This window comes from Macaca thibetana, chromosome 2 (genome assembly GCF_024542745.1).
Source record: "Macaca thibetana thibetana isolate TM-01 chromosome 2, ASM2454274v1, whole genome shotgun sequence".
Lineage (NCBI taxonomy): Eukaryota > Metazoa > Chordata > Mammalia > Primates > Cercopithecidae > Macaca > Macaca thibetana.
This window is the reverse complement of record NC_065579.1, coordinates 15277417-15292707: the sequence shown is the minus strand read 5'-3', so window position 1 is coordinate 15292707 and position 15291 is coordinate 15277417. Positions and strand designations below refer to the sequence as shown.

Here is a 15291-nt window from a genome sequence, read left to right as displayed (position 1 = left end):
CATTTAGTTTACTTCCAGTCTCATGTGGTACTATAAATCATTTATTTTTAAGGAAGTGCTTCATTCCTGCCTGGGTGAACATCTAAAGATTGTCTTGTAACTTGTAAGTGTTCTTACGAGAGAAGGGACACCATTTTTCCTGAGGAGAAATGGAAGTTAAAATTTTGTGCTGAGATAATGTTGAGCCGTTGGTGAGTTTGTCAAGTCTGGGGTTTGGTTTTGTCAAAAGTTTGTGGGAGGCCAGGTGTGGTGGCTCACGCCTGTAATCCCAGCACTTTGGGAGGCCAAGGCAGGTGGATCACTTTTGAGGCCAGGAGTTCAAGACCAGTCTGACCAACAGAGTGAAACCCCATCTTGACTAAGAATACAAAAATTACCCGGGCAAAGTGTGTGTCTGTAGTCCCAACTACTCAGGAGGCTGAGGCAGGAGAATCGTTTGAACTCAATAGGTGGAGGTTGCAGTGAGTTCAGACCACACCACTGCACTCCAGCCTGGGTGACAGAGCAAGACTCCATCTCAAAAAAAAAAGAAAGAAAGAAAGAAAGGGAAGAAAAGCCTTGGTGTTGGCCCCTTTGGGCCATCTTGGCTCACAGCAACCTCTGCCTCCTGGATTCAAGTAATTCTCATGCCTGAGCCTCGCAAGTATCTGGAATGATAGGCATGTGTCACCATGCCTGGCTGATTTTTTAAGTTTTTGTAGAGACTCAGAGGTCTCGCTATGTTGGCCAGGGTGGTCTCAAACTCCTTGACTCAAGTGATCTGCTCACCTCGGCTTCCCAAAGTGCTGGGATTACACATGTAAGCCACTGCGCGCCTGGCCTACATTCCCATTGTAATAGTTTTGTTCCCTAGCACGTTCTCAAAGATGGTTATTTCTGGAGAGGCACCTCATACGTGGACATACACATGGAAAGATGCTTCTGGACATTGCTTAGGCTGTTTAGGCTCTGAGAGGTTGTGACCAGCTCATGGAAACCTTGAGTTTTCCTCTGACTCTCTGTGGCTACCCAGCTGACCAAAGCTCTGGAATGGAATCCATGAATGAAATTTTGATGGAATTAGCTGTGGGCAGAGCTAGGAAGGAGCCTTAGTTTGAATATCCTCTTCATTCCCTAGGCCTTACTCAAGGAGGAAACAAGGCGGCATCATCTGGCTAAATCTTTCTAGCCCTCAGCCCCAACTCCTCACAAAGCTGTTTTCTGTTCTTTAATAGATGAGAATGGTGTTATGATGATCATTTTCTGGCCACAGTTGGATGCTGGTGGGATACAGTGCTCACCACCCACTTAAGTAGAGCTATTGCATAAGCGGTTATTTCCTCCTTTCTGTTTGTTCAAATGTGTATTGAGCATCCATGTGCCAGACACTTAGATGCTTGGAATGAAGCAGTGAACAAGAGGGAAAAGTCAGTTCCAGCCTTCCTCGTACAGTGATCTCCCTTACCCACAGTCAGCCACAGTTGGAAAATAGCTGAGTGCAGCACACAATATTTTGAGAGAGAGATACCACATTCATATAACACAGTATATTGTTACGCAATACATTGTTATAATTGTTCTCTTTTAATATTGGTTGTTGTTACTCTTCTTACCTTTTATCATAAATATATATGTATAATGAAAAACATAGTATATGTAGGGTTTGGTACTATCAGTGCTTTCAGGCATCCACTGGGGGTCTCGGATGTATCCCCCAAGGATAAGAGGGAACTACTGCACTTAAATTCGAATGGGCAGGTGGTGTACACATTTTCAGGGATTGAAAAGGGTTGTGAGGTACCTGCTTTCTCCGATAGTTTTCTTTATCTGGAACTTTCACTACCACCGCCCCCTCACACCCCCCATCTACTTGCACTTTTAAGACTTGACTTCTCCTCCTCCAGGAAGTTCTAGGAGATTACATCTCAGCTGGACTTAATTCAGTTGTCCCTTCTATTAGACTGTTAGCACTTTGAGGGCAAGGACATCATAGTGCCAAGCATGAGGCAATAACGAACTGTACTGGGTGTTAAAAATAGGACCTCTGTTGGTGGAAGGTGGAAGGGAAGAAAGGCTGTTTTGACTGGACATGCATAAGAGTGGAGTCACTGGCCTCCTGCAGAGGAATTTGGGACACGTAGGGTCAGAGGTCATCATTCAGCATGCTTTCTCCCACTCTTATTTATGAAATCTTTCAACCTTCTTTTCAACGAGCACAGTAACCCAGCGAACCTGGGGCAGGAGTGCCTTCTTGGCTCATTGTCAGTCCTGCTTTGCAAACACTGTGATTTAACTTGCCTTGCCGCTTACCAGGCCGGAACCCTTCTGGGCTCATAACCACGCCTTTTCTTTCTGTTGGAACTGCCACGGACGTTTTTGGGTTTCATGTAGGGTCCTCGGATAAATTCTCTACCACCACCCCGAGAGGAAATGTAGTATCCCCATTTATGGGTGAAAACAGAGCTCAGTGAGCCAACTTATCCAAAATTGCTGGAGAAGGACCACTCAACATTTGAACCCAGGGTTTCTGACTCCTCAACACAAGGTGGCCCAAAGTTGTGTCCTGGCCTCCTTCCACGTGGCTGGAACGTTCGCTAACCGCTGGCCCCTCAAGGTCACCCAGCTATCACATACATACTTCTCTTCAGGAGCTTTCACTGGGTCCCCTGTTCCCTCTGTTTTACTTTGAGTTCTACACTTTGGCCAGGAATAGCGTGCTTCTTTGCTCAAGCTGTTCTTTTAACTGGCAGATTTGTAAATCTTCCACCTCAGTCCTCCTGGGTCTGTCCCATTCTCCTTGAGAAGCTATTTCTGATTTACCTGCTTATCCCACGGGCATGCTGCTGCAGTGTCTCCTAGACAGTGGTTGAAGTTCTTGTTGAATGGAGTCATTTTGTGCAAAATTTCTAGCCATTTTTAGCAATTTTTCTCTAACTGGCCTCTTGGGCAATTCACTCTTGAACAATGTGGGGGGTTAGGGGTGCTGACCCCCTGTGCAGTCAAATTTGTATGTAGACTCCCCCAAAACTTTATAGTATGCTTTTGATTAGAATTCTTACAGATAATAATAAGTCAATTACCACATGTGTGTATTATTTGTATGTTACATGTATTATATGCTGCTGTATTCTTCAATAAAGTGAGCTTGAAAATAATGTTACTAAGAAAATTAATAACGGCCGGGTGCGGTGGCTCATGCCTGTAATCCCAGCACTTTGGGAGGCCGAAGCAGGCAGATCACTTGAGGTCAGGAGTTCAAGACCAGCCTGGCCAACATGGAGAAACCCTGTCTGTACTAAAAACACAAAAATTAGCCAGACATGGTGGTGGGCGCCTGTGATCCCAGCTACTCTGGAGGCTGAGACACAAGAATCCCTTGAACCCAGGGGCTGGAGGTTGCATCGAGCTGAGATCATGCTACTGCACTCCAGCCTGGGTGTTAGAGCGAGACTTAGTCTTGGGGCTGGGAGGAGGGAGGACACGAAAAGAAGAAGAAAATGTATTTACTATTTAAGTGGAAGTAGATCATTATATAAAGGTCTTCATCCTCCTTATCTCATATTGAGTAGGCTGAGGAGTTAGAGAGAGAGGAGGGTTTAGTCTTACTGTCTTAGGGGTGGCAGAGCTAGAAGAAAATCCATTTATAAGTGGACCCTTGTGTTTCAAACCCATGTTGTTCAGGGGTCAGCTGTATTTTGGTAATTCCTCATTTGTCTTACTGATCCTCTCTATCAGGGGTATATTTTCCAAATCAGGCCATGTCTGAGTGTGAAGGGGGTGCTGTTATCAATTAAGCCTTTAAAAAAAAAAAAAAATTAAGCCTAGACATCGTGAGCAAACCTGTCCAGACTGACCAACCAACACCTCTAGAGACTAGAAGCTTCTCAAGTTGTTTTTTCTTTCAAGGCTTTTAGCCCAGTCTTAAATCCGATGTAAACAGTTTAAAAATTAGCAGTGAGCACAGCACACTTGACTATGAGGCCAGGATACTGTGGCCTCGTAGTCTCTGAGTCTGAGTACAGACCAACTTTAAGAGCTGTCTCTAAAACAGATGGAGTTGGAGGCCCAGGAGGAAGTTCTGGGAGAGCCAGGAGGCTCAGCTAAACAGCCCGAGCCTCCCTGGCCACCTCTTCTTGGGGAAGAGTTTTAGATGCAGTGGGATGAGTATTGTGGAAAGACTAAGGAAAAGCCACATAGGGCCTCAGAACAATTTGGGGGAAGGACAGAGCCAAATATTTAGATTTCTTGTGCCATGTGTATCACCTTTTCCTGACTTTAGGTGATAGACAAAGCAAAGAAGTAAAGGTGACTTTTTCAGGGCCAGATGGAGCAAGACAGGAATTTCAGGACCCAAGTAAAGACTAACTTGGGGGCTTAGAAAAGCCTCCTGAAAACTTCGATTATGTAACTGATATCACCTGATTGTTTCACCAGCTAAGAGCTTGTGAAATTTCTTTTTCCCATCATAGCAGGTCTGGCTTCTCCCATCTTTGTGAAGTTTACCCTTGCTTATCTGACGGAGTGCATGGTCAGGTTCTGCCCCCCTCATGGCCTTTATAGGGCAGAAGTGTGGGGGTTCTCTTGGCTCCATGACCTGCTGAATCTGGGCGGTGGGTGCCTGTTTCACAAGTTCTGTTGAACAGCATCCAACAAGCTTCATTTGTTGGAATGAGGTAGGATTTCTGAGAAACGTTCACATCTGAGACTTGAAATTATTTTTCATTACCATCATTTGCTAAAAGAGGAAAAACACGATGAGTGGTACCGCAATTTTAAGCTTTTCTTTTTTCTTTTGGAGACAGTGTGTCGCTCTGTTGCCTGGGTGGTGTGCAGTGATATGACGTCAGCTCACTGCAACCTCTGTCTCCTGGATTCAACGATTCTCCCGCCTCCCAAAAAGCTGGGATTACAGGTGCACACCAACATGCCTGTCTAATTTTGTATTTTTAATAAAGATGTTTGTATTCACCATGTTGGCTAGGCTGGTCTTGAACTCCTGAGGCTAGGCCTCCCAAAGTGTTGAGATTACAGGCATGAGCCACTGTGCCTGGCCAACTTTGGGGTTCTGAAGAGGGGTTTGAGTCCAGTGGTTTTACGTACAGTGTCCCCAAATGTTGGTCTTTTTTCTGGTTGTATCTCGTTACCATTTAGTTGACATTTCCCTGCCTGGAATGCTGCTGACCTGGGTGCCTGGGTTCCCTGGCTTTCCAGGGGTCATTTCACTTGGTCTTTGCTTACATCTTGCTGTAATGACTGCTTCTTTGGAGTGGACTGTGTACACTGGTGGGAAGAGGGTTTCGGGGAAGCCAAGGGACTGGGACTTTATTTCTGGCCTTAGTGGAGCCCAGTAACATGGTTCCTGGTGTGGCAGCTGAACTGATAACAGTGAGTGGGTTGATCCCCATGTGATTCCTGCACAGGGTGGGCCCTTCTTCCTCAGGTCACACTACCTAAGACTTAGAATCCAGCTTTCCTGCCACCCAGTTCTGTTCCCTGTTGGGCCAGTTTCTTCTGCTTTGCCTAGGCCTTTTGGCCCACCCTTTGTTGTGCTTTCTCTTCCTCCCCTGCCCTCCCCTCCTGTCTCCTGCCCTCCCCTCCCCTCTCCTCTCCTCTGCTCCCCTCTCCCTTTCCCTCCCCTCCTCTCTCCCCTTTTCCCTCCCCTCCCCTCCCCTCCCCTTCCCTCCTCAATGGAGTCTCTTGTTGCCCAGACTGGAGTGCAGTGGCACGATCGCAGCTCACTGCAGCCTCTGCTTCTGGGTTGAAGTGATTCTCCTGCCTTAGCCTGCCAAGTAGTTGGGATTACAGGTGCCCACCACCATGCCCAGCTATATTTTGTATTTTTTGTAGAGACGGGGTTTCACTGTGATCAGGCTGGTCTCGAACTCCTGACCTCAGGTGATCCACCCGCCTTGGACTCCCAAAGTGCTGGGATTACAGGAGTGAGCCATCACGTCTGATCCCTCAACACCTTCCTTTAAAAAGGCCTTGAAATTTGAGGTGTGTTTTGCCTTTTATGCCTCATTTCAGTTGCCCTACTCTCCTCATTGCTCTACCCAGGACCCTCTAGATCATTGATGGTTGGTAAGAGAAAATCACCATTGCTCTCTACAGTTTGGGGTTTCTCCTGGGGAGGTGGGAGGACTCTTACCTGCCCAGTAACTGCCTAGATCACAGCCGTGGGGCCCACCTGCCTCAGGTTACTCCCTGTGTGGGGGACAGACGGGTGACTTCCATCTCAGAAGCTCCTAAAGCAAGCTGCCCGGCCTGGGCTCTGCGCGCCTGGTCTGTGCCCCTTTGACATTTGTAGAGGTGTCTGCAGGGCTAGGTTTCCTACTTCTGGAGTAGAGGCTACAAACACTAACTTGAAAAGGGTTTTTAAAAATAAATCGTGGGGCCGGGCGTGGTGGCTGATGCCTGTAATCCCAGCACTTTGGGAGGCCGAGGCAGGCAGATCGCTTGAGCTCAGGAGTTTTAGACCTGCCTGGCCCATATGCTGAAACCCCATCTCTACTAAAAATTCAAAAATTAGCCAGGTGTTGTGGCACATGCCTGTAGTCCCAGCTACTCTGAGGGCTGAGGCAGGAGAATCGCTTGAACCCTGGAGGCAGAGGTTGCAGTGAGTTAAGATCGTGTCATTGCACTCCAGCCAGAGCAAGACTGTCTCAATAAAATAAAATAAATAAATAATTTTTTTTTTTTTTTTGAGATGGAGTCTCACTCTGTTGCCCAGGCTAGAGTGCAGTGGCTGATCTCGGCTCACTGCAACCTCTGCCTCCTGGTTCAATCGATTCTCCTGCCTCAGCCTCCTGAGTAGCTGGGATTACAGGCATGCACCACCACAACGCCTGGCTAATTTTTTTTTTTTTTTTTTTTTGAGACGGAGTCTCGCTCTGTCGCCCAGGCTGGAGTGCAGTGGCGCGATCTCGGCTCACTGCAAGCTCCGCCTCCCGGGTTCACGCCATTCTCCTGCCTCAGCCTCCCGAGTAGCTGGGACTACAGGCGCCCACAACCGCGCCCGGCTAATTTTTTGTATTTTTAGTAGAGGCGGGGTTTCACCGTGGTCTCGATCTCCTGACCTTGTGATCCTCCCGCCTCGGCCTCCCAAAGTGCTGGGATTACAGGCGTGAGCCACCGCGCCCGGCCTTTTTTTTTTTTTAAAGTAGAAACTGAGGTTTCACCACGTTGGCCAGGCTGGTCTCGAACTCCTGGCCTCAGATGATCCACCCACCTCAGCCTCCCAAAATGCTGGGATTACAGGCATGAGGTGCGATGGCTCACGCCTGTAATCCAAACACTTTGGGAAGCCGAGGTGGGAGGAATGCTCCGGAGTTCAAGACCAGCCGGGGCAACAGAGTGAGTCCCTGTCTCTACAAAAAAATAAAAATCATTTTCTTTGCAAGACTAAGCATCCCCCCGTTCCCCCGCTTTTGCACTGAAGATGTTTGCTCTGCTCTCGCTCATTTTGCCTTTTACTTACAGAGAAAGATGTCAAGAAAGGCTCTGGTAATTGCTGGAATGTCTGGGGGAAGATGAGGTACTGGGAGAGTGTGTCTGGCTTCTCTCTTTAATACTCTCCTTGACAGGTGCAGTTTTGGGGAATGCCATAGAAGAGCCCAGACTTGGTACTTGGGAGACAAATCCCCGTAATTCACAGACACACCCCAGCACCCACTCCTCCACACCCCCACACCCCACTTGAGCCTCAGCAATCCCCGCTGCAGCATGGGCACTTCTTGGCATTCAGAGAATTCACAGAGGCCACATATGTGCTACCTACTGCTTCCCAGGATTGGTCACTTCCCAACGTAAAACAGTTACTCCCTGTGAACAACTCTGTATTAAAACAAAATTTCTATGGTAATATCTTTCTGCCCCCCCCCCCCCCCCCTTTTTGGGTGGAGAGTAGGCATTGCCTAGAAAGGTAAGTGGCTCTAAGCCTTATCAACGGATAGGACAGTGTCACCTTGATTCACTAACCCTAATCAAGACAGAAGGCAACTAAGTAACGCAGGGGACAAGGACAGAAGATGATGGAACTTGCAGAGAGGAGTGAAATGTTAGGTTGTGTTAACGGTAGAAAGCATGACTAGTAATATTTACCAACAGTTTTTATTACTAGTGTATTCTCATCTGAGTCTGTATTTCTGCTTCTCTTCTCAGGACAGTTTTACCCAGGTGATGAGTGCCTTCCCTTGCTTTAAAAAAATCTGCCACTCTACACCATCTCAGCCACATGGGCGATTGAAACCTACTTAGTTTCTTTAGGAACTGAAACGGTTTCAGGTGTACACTGTTGCCCGCTGTTTAAGAGGCGAGGACTGAGTTACATGGCCACCTACAGAGTCTGACCATTTTTTAAATGTCAACCCCAAAGTACCACTGACTCTTGTCCATAGCACAACAGATTAAAACCGTGCCTTGCTTTTGCGACCTTGGAGGCAGCCGGAAAACTTGTGTGTCTACGTCCAAATCTGTCTTTTCGTGTCCAGTTTAAAAATATATAATTTACATGGGCAGTGATCTCAGTGTTGGAACAAATCTTTTTTATTTGCTGCTGGAAGCTGCATGGGCCACTCATTAATACATCAGAGGTCAGATGCATGCCGGGGCAGCAGCTGGGACACTAATGATTTCATACGGCTTTGTATGACCGCTGGCCGCCTGTGGTGCTGTAAATCGGGACTCAGGGTTCTAATTTTTTCAAAACCTCCAGGGAGGTTGCCTCTTGCGAGATAGAACTTAAGATAATATTTATAGTAGAGGGCAAAGGAAAAATAATACCTAATGGGAACATTGTGGAAAAAATGGTAGCAACCTATTAGAAGTAAATTATGTGGGGCCATTGGAGTTAACTCATTTATGGGCTCCATGAGTATTTTATTAGGTCCTTAGCTATGAAGAGTGCTGCGCTGTGGCCAGGCTCCAAGCATCACCCCCTCAACACTTAGGTTGCCAGTGGAAGGATTCTCCCCTCACTTTTGGGAGGGAGGAGTAGAATTGAATCCTCCCCACCCTTTTTTTTGAGCCGGTCTTGGTGTGTCTCCCAGGCTGAGTGCAGTGGTGCATTCATGGCTCACAGCAACCTCAAACTCTTGGGCGGGCTCAAGCCATCCTTCTGCCTCAGCTGTGACTAGAGGCATGCGCCACCATGCTTGGCTAATGTTTATTTTATTTTTTTTTTGTAGAGGCAGGGTCTGTCTTTGTTGGCCAGGCTAAGTGTACATTTTGAGTTTTGATGATTTATATATACCTGTGTAATCAGTCCTCCCCCATCAAATATAGATTATTTCCCTCACTCCAAAAGGATTCCCTTGGGTTCCCTCCAGTTCATCTCCCTTCTCACCTGCAACTACTGTTGTGATTTCTTCGACGTTTAGTTTTATCTTCGTATGTTAATAAATGGAGTTATGCAATATATTCTCTTGATTTTGGCTTTTTTCCGCCAGTCTAGTGCCTTTAAACTTCTTGTCTGTAGGTATATTTATTTATTTATTTATTTTTGTTTGTTTGTGTTTTGAGACGGAGTCTCACTCTGTCACCCAGGCTGGAGTGTAGTGGTGAGATCTTGGCTCACTGCAGCCTCTGCCCCCCGGGTTCAAGCAATTCTCCTGCCTCAGCTTCCTGAGTAGCTGGAACCACAGGTGCCCGCCACCAGGCCTGGCTAAAGTTTTATATTTTTAGTAGAGATGGGGTTTCACTATGTTGGCCAGGCTGGTCTCAAACTCCTGACTTCAAATGATCCACCCACCTCAGCCTCCCAAAGTGCCGGGATTACAAGCTTGAGCCACCATGCCCGAACTTCTTGTGTGTAATTACTGACAAACATCCTATTGTGTGGATGTACCACGGTGTATGTTGATGTGGAAGTTTTGTTTTTACTTTTAAACATCCAAGACTGATTGATTGAGACAGGGTTTCTGTCACCCAAGCTAGAGTGCAATGGAATGATTATAACTTGCTGTAACTTTGAACTCCTTGGGCTCAAGCCATCCTCCCACCTCAGCCTTCTGAGTAGCTAGCAAGTTTTATTTAAGTAAACATATTTATTTGTTCAAAACTGTGTTTGGGAGGCAGTAATCCAAAACACAACTCTGGCACTTTCTAAGCCGTCTCTCAGTATTGTGTAGTGTAACTTGGATCTGTTAGAGGACACCCCAAGCACAGGTGTGGCACTTGCCACCCTCAGGAAAATGCCCTTTTGCTGCAGAGCCTTCAGGAAACGTGTGAGAGACTGAAGGCGGTGGGCCGGTGGGCCATGAGTTTGCCTCAAGCTGTGTGGGGTGGGTGCCAGCCCAAAAAGCAGATTCTGATCTGGGAGGCAAATAAGTCCAAAGGGCCTAGGGAGCGGGTGCCCTCTGGGTTCGCCAGAGGCAGAGTTTGGAGAACATGTTATTCGAGATCCCATGCTTTGAAAGGCAGGATGCAGGATGTCAACAGGGTCCTGACACCGCAGTGCCCCCAGGGGCAGAGCACGAGTGTCTGCCGCCTGCCCTCAGGGCTCAGGCTCAGGCTCAGGTCTGGTGTAGGATGGAAAGTCTGGGTAAAGGAAATGGCAGGCAGAGCTACATTCCCCACTACGCATCCCTCTTCCCCCACTTGGCGTGTGTATTGTCCCACAGTTGGTATTTTGCAACATCATGATCATACTTTTAAATATTAAGTGGTGTGTGTGTGTGTGTGTGTGTCTTCACAAAGGCCTGGAGAAGTGCTAATTTTAGCTCAACATGGGAGGTCCCTGTCATTTTCCCTGCCGGAATCTCCTTTTACCTCGACCTCTGCCCCTTATGACTCACCTGGAGGATTGCTCCTGCCTTGTAAAACTCAATGTAGCAGGGCCAGCTGGGGGGTGGCTCACGCCTGTAATCCCAGCACTTTGGGAGGCCGAGGCAGGCGGATCACGAGGTCAGGAGATTGAGACCATCCTGGCTAACATGATGAAACCGCGTCTCTACTAAAAATACAAAAAATTAGCTGGGTGTGGTGGCACGCGCCTGTAGTCCCAGCTACTCAAAAAAAAAAAAATCCTGGAAGCATCATGTTTTAACAATAAGTCATATTGTACATGGTGGCTCACACCTATAATCCCAGCACTTTGAGAGGCTGAGGCAGGCAGATCACTGGAGGTCAGGAGTTTGAGACCAGCCTGGCCAACATGGCAAAACTCATCTCCACTAAATATACAAAATAGCCAGGCATGGTTACAGGCATCAGTAATCTTAGCTACTCAGGAAGCTGGGGCAGGAGAATCGCTTGAACCCAGGAGTTGGAGGTTGCAGTTAGCTAAGATCACCCCACTGCACTCCAGCCTAGGGGACAGAGCGTGATTCTGTCACAAAAAAACAAACAAAAACAAAAAAACCCCAAAAAAACCCACTGCAGCAGCCCGCAGAGGTCGGAATCACAGAAAACTACCAACACGAGTTACAGCACCCTTTCTCAGGCCACACTGTGCGCTCGGGGTTAGGCGGCAGCAAGGGACATATTCATGAAACTGCTTTGTCTGACTCTGCCAAAACTGGTGGAAGGCGTTCGCTGTGCTGCCCAGGGCATTGTTCTTATCTGGGTTTTCATCTTCCTTAAGAGAGTCATTGCTGGGGGAAAATGGTTTTCTTCCAGGATGAATTCATTTTCACACTTTTAATAGTTCTGATAGTTCCTGTGAGCCACAAATGGGGCTATTTCTCTTTTTATCAAGTCAGCAAGTAAGCTCAGCCAAATTCCAGCGTTCAACTCTGTAAACAGAATTTAGTCACTTTCATTATCTGAGCCTTTTAATTTGCTAGGTTTTGTTGTTGTTGTTTTTAAGACAGAGTCTGACTTGTTCTGTCACCCAGGCTGGAGGCAGTGTCAAGATTTTGGCTCACTGCAACCTCTGCCTCCTGGGCTCAAGCAATTCTCCTGCCTCAGCCTCCTGAGTAGCTAAGATGACCGATGCCTGTCACCACGCCTGGCTATTTTGTATATTTAGTGGAGATGAGTTTTGCCATGTTGGCCAGGGTGGTCTCAAACTCCTGACCTCCACTGATCTGCCTACCTCAGCCTCCCAAAGTGCTGGGATTACAGGTGTGAGCCACCACGCCTGATCAACGCTTTGTGTTTTGTGTATACTAGTAAGAGCTGTGTGCTCAGAGAAACACCCAGACATGGTGGTGTGCTACTGGAGTATGCTGAGGCTCTGAGCCCTGAGACTTTGCACAGGGCCATGTTGATGGAAAATAGTTCAGGGACTGGTGAAGCTGGACCCTTGGACTTTACCAAGGGCCTGTGTGATTCTGGGGCCTGGTCCCACAAGCAGGGGAGCAGGTGATAGGAGAAGGAACTACCCAGTGTTTGTGGAAGCCTTATAGAATGGTGCATTGGGGGAGCAGGGGCTTTCTAGATGTGGTTGGTTGGCTGCTGTTGGGGAGGAGTAATGGTAACTGTTGGGGGAGCAGCAGTTGGTAGTGAAGAATTTTTGAAGACAATTAGGGAGGAAGGGAGCATGGTGTGGCTTTTGGAGTCACATAAAAACTTTAAGTGAACAAATGCTAACAGATGACATTTTGTGATTGTCAAACTATGCTTCTCCCTGGGCACCAGCCGTTGCGGTGAGTTCAGATGCAGAGGTAACAGCATCCCTCTCTGATTTCAAGTTTTCCTTTCAAATTGCCTTGTTCATGGAGCCTAAACATTTAAATTGGAGATGAGTGGATGCCTCTGACCCCACTTGAGGCTGTTCTTGGACACTCCCACTTTCACCCTACCCCCCGCCCCTTTAGATCTTCAAGTGTTATATTGCTTATTTAGTCTGAGAATGAATCTTGTTCCGCCAGACAATATTACATGTGTGCATTTCTTACCTTAACCTTTGAGGTCAGTTGAGCCTCATCCTTCAAAATTTCAGATTTTAGAAAGTTAATACTGTGCATTTACATAATACGTATAATGGGACTGCAAAATAACATTATTTTTGCAGTGAGATACATAAAAATTTACTGAATGACATAGGCAAAAATGATTAATCCTTTTCACACCAGTTCCAGTTTTTAAAATTATTTTACTGACAATTGTGTGTGTGTGTGTATGTATGTATGTGTGTATATATACATACATATTTTTGAGACAGGGTCTCGGGCTCTGTGGCCTAGGCTGGAGTGCAGTGGTTCGATCATGGCTCACTATAGCCTTCATCTCCTGTGCTCAAGTGATCTTGTCTTGGCCTCCCAAAGTACTGGTATTGTAGACCTAAACCAGCATCCCTAGCCAAAAATCTTATATATTTATTGTGTACAACATGTTTTGAACTCCGTATGCATTGTAGAGTATGTATGTTGAGCTCATTAACATGCATTGCCTCACATATTTTTTTGTAGTGAGAATACATAAAAATGTACTCAGCGATGGTCAAAAATACTGTAATAGCTATAGTACCTTGTCGTACATGAGTTTTGCTGCCAAATAGTATATGGAAAACTTTGTATTCCAGAGCATCATTTTGGATTTTGGAGTTGCAGAAAGGGGATTGTGGGCCTCGGGTGTGTGTATGTGTGTGTGTGTGTGTGTATGTGTGTGTGTGTGTGTGTTTTAATTCCTAACACCCCTCTTCCTTTTTATTGCCTGAGATTCCTTCAATTTGTAGAGATACCATGAAGCAGCCCCGCTTAATCTATTTAACAGACACTACTGAGACTGCCAGAACGCAACACAAGACTTTTTCCTTGGGCTGCTCCTCTTCTAGGCCCCTTTTCAATGTTGGCACCCATCAAAGCCTTCCACCCAAGCAGAAGCAGATCTTAACTCCAGTCCCAACTGTGAACTGTGTCCATACTGACTGCCTCTCCTGGCATCCCCTGCTGGCCTTTTGTGTTCAGTTGTGTTGAGAACAGAAACTGGTACTTTGCCCTTCACATGGGTGAAGGTCGACCTGACTGAAAAGAATTCAGTAATTCTTACTATCCAAGCTTGCAAGTAGGTTTCCACCGATAACCATTATATCAAGTGATGTAACAATTGAATATATTACCAAATTGAAAACTAGGGTTTCTCTAAAGAACAAGGATGTTAACTGTGGCATTGCTTGTGCTTTTTCAAAAATCAGGAGTTTTAAAATTGTATTAGTATATACTGACAGTACATTCATATAGCAGCATACCATGCAGCCATTCAGAAAGCCAGGCATCTCTCTGCATGGAGTGACCCAGAACATTCAGAACAAGTTAATATAGTTAAGAGAAACTTTTTGTCTTAAAAAATTCAATTATGTCTAGAATATAGCTTTGTTTTTCCATGGTTAAAGTGGAGACAATTGAGCGAGACATTAAGGATTTTTTTAAAAAAACTGTTTGCTTGTATTACTTTCTGCATTTGAACAAATACTTGTTACCTAGCCAAATGAAAAATGTTTTGGAAACACTCCTTCCCCATACCCCCACTAAAGTAAGGTTAATTTGTCTGCGGCGGGGGGCTCTCTTGTCTTTAACTGGTGAGCACTGTGTATGAACTGGGTCCCTATTCCTTCCTCCTGTTTATCCAGGCCACGGATGTGGGGCAGCACGTGGCCAGAGCTACAGGAGGGGCTTCTGCTGAGGGTTTGGGCTGCGGGTTTGAGCCCAAGCACTCAGTCTGTCTAAGTCAAGTAAAGCTTCGTTTTAATATTACTTAATAGACTTGTTTCATGGCTAGACTTTACTCCCTTGAACTTGGCTTACCATTTTTAAAACGAATCCTCTGTTGTCCCACCTGAGAACCTGCAGAGTAACACACACAGGTCAGGCTTCCTGTGGGCCTCATTTGCTTCTGTTGCCTCCACTTTACTTCTGTAGTGGGGAACTCAGAAACCCTCTGGGGTGGGTGGAGATCGAGCCAGGCGTTCAGCCTTGGTTTGTGGGAGGCCAAGTAAATGTCCTCAGTCATTTTAAGGGATATTGAAGTAATCTTTAAAACGTTTACAGCAGTTTACGTATTTGAGTTGAGACATTTTGATGAACTTAAATGGCGATCTGGGCCTTCCTCCATCCTTCCAGCTTACATTCTTCACTGATAGGGGTAGTTGTATTTTAAACCTCAAGCTCATTCTTTGAGATGTGCGGGGCTGCAACAGAGGTCCCTTGGTGTGTGTGTTCTTGTTGGGCCACAGATAGGAGTGCAGAATCTAGATTCCAGAAGCCTGGATGCGTGTGCATTTGCATGTGCACACGTGCGTGCACACACGTTCATTAACAAAGCATTTTATTTAAACACTCGCTAAGATACAAACATGCGTATTTTGTATTTTTATTTATTTATTTTTCTATTTTTCCTTTAATCTCCCTCCTCCATTCCCCCCCACCAGTC

At 46.3% G+C, this 15291-nt stretch overlaps 2 protein-coding genes across 2 annotated transcripts in view; one reads left to right on the top strand and one right to left on the bottom strand.

The window, feature by feature from the left end:
• DYNC1LI1 (dynein cytoplasmic 1 light intermediate chain 1) overlaps positions 1 to 7869 on the bottom strand; it is a 354482-nt gene extending 346613 nt beyond the window's left edge. The window contains exon 1 of the mRNA XM_050779400.1: positions 7859 to 7869. The gene's annotated coding sequence lies outside the window, so the exon portion shown is untranslated. The remainder of the gene's footprint in view (positions 1 to 7858) is intronic.
• Positions 1 to 15291, top strand: part of TRIM71 (tripartite motif containing 71) — a 77510-nt gene that overhangs the window by 36652 nt on the left and 25567 nt on the right. The gene's annotated exons all lie outside the window — the stretch shown is intronic.